Source organism: Nymphaea colorata, chromosome 3 (assembly GCF_008831285.2).
Source record: "Nymphaea colorata isolate Beijing-Zhang1983 chromosome 3, ASM883128v2, whole genome shotgun sequence".
Taxonomy (NCBI): Eukaryota; Viridiplantae; Streptophyta; class Magnoliopsida; order Nymphaeales; family Nymphaeaceae; genus Nymphaea; species Nymphaea colorata.
In genome coordinates, this window is record NC_045140.1 from 10,258,007 (window position 1) to 10,263,299 (window position 5,293).

Genomic DNA, 5,293 nt, shown 5'->3' on the forward strand with positions numbered 1-5,293 from the left:
TGAAAATTATGGCAGCAAAGAACAAATTGTCTGATTTGAAATACGTAGATGTTGGGTTTTGCGGAGGTTGTATGTTTGGAAAGTAAAAAAGGGTCAATTTTTCCATAGTCCGGCTACCACCGACGAAAGAGAAGTTGGAGTTAGTGCATACAAATGTTTGGGTACCAGCCCATATTCGTTTTTTTGGAGGATCGCTCCATTATGTCACATGTATGAATGACTACACTTGAAAGGTATGGGTTTATTTTTTGAAAAATAAATATGATGTCTTTGACACTTTTAAAAAATGGAATGCTGAAGTTGAACATCAAACTAGCAAGAATATGAAATATCTATGATCAAACAATGGAGGAGAATATGATAGCAATGAGTTCAAGAACTTTTGTACAAACAATGAGATTCAGATGGTGAAAACAATCCCGAAAAAACTACAACAAAATGGGGTTTCTAAATGCATATATAGAACCTTAAATGAAAGGGCTAGCTGCATAATCTACATTCTGGTTTGCCCAAGTGCTTATAGACTGCTGCCATTAGTATTGCTGCCGATCTGATCAATTGTGGACCCTCTATTCTCTTGAATTACAAAATACTTGAAAAAGTCTGGACTGAAAAGGACATAAACTTTTCACACTTAAGAACTTCTGGTTGTGTTTCTTATGTGCATGTTAACTCTGATGGTAGGGAGAAGCTGGATCTAAAGTCAAAAAATGCTATTTCATTGGCTATAGCAATGATGACTTTGGTTATTGCTTTTGAGGTAATGAAAAAAGGAAAATCATTAGATAGAATGATGTAATCTTCAATAGGAAAATTATCAGACAGAAGGATGTAATATTCAATGAAACAACACTTCACAAAGCATGGACATCACTACTCTGGAAAAGAAGGAAAATGAAAAGGCAAGAAGAGAGCATGTAAAATTGCAAGAGGTTTAAGAAGAGAATGCAGTTATAAATAAGTTCAAAAATATTTAGAACAACCAATTTGAACAAGTACTCAAGCATAGTTGAGGAGATTGAGTAGTTCACTAAAGCCTGTAAGAGGTATTCTCCTTCCTTTCACTATTTATTGTTGATTTATGTTGGGAACTAGAATGCTTTGATGAAGCAATGCAGGAAAAATATTTTGTCAAGTGGGAGTCAGCAATGAAGGAGGAAATGAACTCCTTGCATACAAACCAAACATATGTGCTGACTAAGCTACTAGTTGGTAAAAGGGATCCACATAATAAATGAGTCTATCAAATAAAAGAGGAAGCTGATGGTAGCAAGAGGTAAAAAGCAAGGCTAGTGGTGAAGGGTTTTTAGCAAAAAAAAGGTATCAATTAGACTGAAATATTCTCTCTAGTTGTTAAGTTGACTACAATTAGAAAATCTATACATGGAACAATTAGATGTCAAAACAACTTTTCTCCATGGGGATTTAGAGGAAAGACATCTATTTGATGCAACTCAAAGGCTTTTAGGTACCTAAAAAAGAAAGTCTTATTTGCAAATTAGGAAAAAATATACATAGTTTGAAGAGGCACCAGGTATAAGAAGTTCGATAGCTTCATAAAAAGAAATGAATTGAAGAGATGTGATTGGATCATTGTTGTTACTTTAAAAGATTTGATAGTTGTTATATTATTTTTCTCTTGTATGTGGATGATATGCTTATCGTAGGTTCCAATCTATAGAAAATCAATATGTTAAAACAATAGATATCAAAGGAATTTACAATGAAAGACTTAGCTTCTGCAAAGCAAATTGGAATGAGAATAACGAGGGACATGAAGACAAGTACTTTAAAATTATCTAAAAAAACTTATATTAAGAAGATCTTGTACAAGTTTAAAATGCAAGATGCAAAAGCTGCCACCACTTCTTTGGCAAGTAATTTTTAAACTTTCAAAGGATTTATTACCTAAGAGGCTAAGACACAAGAAGATCATGAAGTTATGTCCAAGATCCCTTATGCATCTGCAGTAGCGAGTTGAATGTATGCTATTGTCTGCATCAGGCCAGACATTACACAAGTAGTGGAGCAATGATACATGTCCAATACAGGGAAAAAGCATTGGGAAGCTGTTAAATGGTTCTTGAGATACTTAAAAGAAACTTCATATATGTCACTTTGCTTTAAGAAGAATGACTTATCTTTATTTGGCTTTGTAGATGTTGATTTAGGAGGCGATATTGACAACAAGAGTACTACTGGATATATATATACACCTTGGGTGGAACATATGTTACCTGGGTATCTCAACTTTAGAAGATCGTTGCACTATTCACCATTGAGATACAGTATGTTGCCATCATAGAAATAAGGAAATGATTTAGCTGAAGAACCTTGTAAAGAAGTTGGATAGAAAAGTCAATGATTATTCTTTTTTGTGATAGCAAAAGTGCTATTCATTTGGCAAAAATTCTGGTGTACCATGTGAGGACAAAACATGTACATCTGAAGTATCACTTTGTTCATGATTTAATATAAGGTAACATATTGTCACTTGAAAAGATCTGTGGAACAGAGAATTCGTGGACAAGTTGACAAAGTCTGTGATTGTTGAGAAACTAACGCTATGCATGGCCTCAGTTGGCCTCTAAGGGTAATTGTTGAGGAGGTGTTATGAAAGATGATTTAAAGAGTACAATGCTTGAATGCTAGTTCAATCTCCAAGTGGGAGATTGTTGGAATGTGGAGCCTGATCCATACTTGATAGCCTTCCTGATTCCTGTGGATCCATGCAATTTCTGTAAGAGCATTTATGTCATTTTTTGCTGTTGAGTTTTTACGTTTATGAGGGTGTTGTTGGCTCGTACTCTGTAATTTCTTTGTGATTGTCAAAAATGCTGTATGTGGTGGCCATGGATGCAGGAAAATATTGTCTCTGAACCACATAAATCTTAGTGTGTTGTTTCTCCTTCTTTTCTTAGGATTTCTATTCTCTGGATACGTTAAAAGAGTGTCAGAGAGCCTCGTTCCTTACATTGTGGAACTCCTCTATCCAGCCAGAGTTGTGCTATCTTACCATCGCCAATTTGAAAACAAACATTCTACTTTACATCAACCCAATGTTTTACCATGCCTTTCCAAAGACAAGAGTGATGACTCTTATTTTTACAAGTCCAAATACCAGCATCTTTAAAATATTTGTTTTTCAGAATATTGATCCAAGAAGTCTTTATGGTAGGAACAAAAATCATGAATTGAATCATTGCAGCTTTATTCATGTTAGATAGAGAATTCATGTTTATTTATTCTTCCCCATAAAGTCTACAAAGTTGCATCCAGGTGAGGTAATGCAGCTTCTTATTGTTAGGCCAATCATTCCATAAGAATTTTGCCATCATACATTCAATAGATTTAATTATTTTGGAAAGGATAGGAAAAGCTGCAATCCAGTAGTCCTTCAACTAAATAATCACATACTTGAGAATACATATGTTTGAGTATGATAAAATTTGTTTTTTCCATGCTGCCAGCTGCTTGGAGATTTCGAGAAGAAGAGGGTCACAATGTCTTTCCATCATTCTCCCTAAGAAGAGAGGTAGGCCTAGATAGTTCTAGGGAAGATATGAGATGTTCAATCTCAGAATATTTTGTGATATGTTTTTCCCATCACTGTTCACATGAGAGAAAATCATGTTAGATTTAGCTTCATTAACACATAATCCAAGGATTTAGAGAAACCCTAGAAGGCATCACTGAATGATTGGACTGAAAAATGAGATGTTGTAGAAAAATAGAGGATATCGTGTGCATGGAAAAAGCTTATTGGAGCCTTGACTATATGAGTAATGGATGAAGGATAATAATCATGTCACTCTTGAAGTTTAACTGAACGTCTCTAGAAGGTTTTCAATGTTGAGATGAAGAGGTGACGAGAAAGTATATCTCCCTGATGAATACCTCTAGAAGCCTTTATATAGTCTCCTCTTGCTCCATTTATCAAAATTGAAAAGGACATGGTTGAGACACATGTCATGATCCTTTGGGTCTACTAAGGGTTGGAATCCAAGGAAAAGAGAGAATGATAAAGAAATCCCCAATTCAATCTACCATGGGCCTTAGAGAGGTCTGCTTTCAAACCAAATGATAGATGCTTAATATGGCTGAAGCCTTTTATTGTCATGAGCAATGATGATGTCATCTCTTATTATCCTTCCCTGGAGAAAACACATTGTTCAGGAGAAACAATGTGGGTTAAACTCATTCACATTCTATGAGCAATAATTTTGGTGATAAACTTGTATATGCAATTACGAAGTGAAATAGACCTGTAAAATCCTCAGCCTTAGGTGCATCATTTTTTTTAGAAATCAAGTTAATGAGAGATTGATTTGCTTTTTTAACCAGTTTTCTAGACCCAAAGAAGTCAATGATGGCATGTGATACACTCTTACCAAGTATATACCAAAATTACTGAAAAAAGAAAAGGTATAAAACCATAACTTCTGAAGCAGTGTATTTATTCTTACAGAAGACAATATTTTTCTCATCTTCTTATGTAACAGGGCATAACAGCATGTGATTTTCAACTTTGCTAACCAGTTCCCCATATATTAAGTCCAGCATGATATCCCATGAGGAGTCTTCTATTGTGAGAAGGGTAAAGAAATAGGATTCACACATCTCTCATATGCACTTCAGGTCTTGAGATAGCCATTGAGGACCTTCAATCTCACGATATGTTAGGCATGACCTCATAGTTGGCAAATCCTGTGATCCAACCCGAGAATCACTTGAGTTGGATCACATCATTCTTTAGTGGGTCATGATTCAGGATCCACGCGAGCTGAGACCAGAACTCAGTTGAATCGGTGGATCGTTGACTCAATTAGTAATTACCTGAGTCCAATGCAATACGATTCATGAGGGTTTTGAAGGCGTGAGGCAGGAGGAGTAGAGGCATCAGGCATGAAGGCCATGGAACCCACCGCCTACCATCTTGCGACAACCATCCACCAGAGATTTGCTTTTGCCATCTAGTGACAACCGCATCCTCCATCCGCTGCACTAGTGATGGACCTTGCTCCTCCCAGGCTCCCTCAACTCTCAAGCTCAGAGCCTTAGCCATGCACTGGACCACCTGTATCTTCCACTCTAATCTTAATCTCTAATCTCTCTCTTGGTCTCTAATCTCTTTTGGACCCGCGGTCTCTCCCTCTCTATCTCGCTTTCTCTCTGTCTTTCAACGAGTCTACAAAACAAAATTTAATGATAATTCCAACAACCCCCAACCAGCCTTTTGGGGCTCGCCAGAAATCTTCAAACCAAGTGACTGGTGACTTTGCTTTTGGCATCA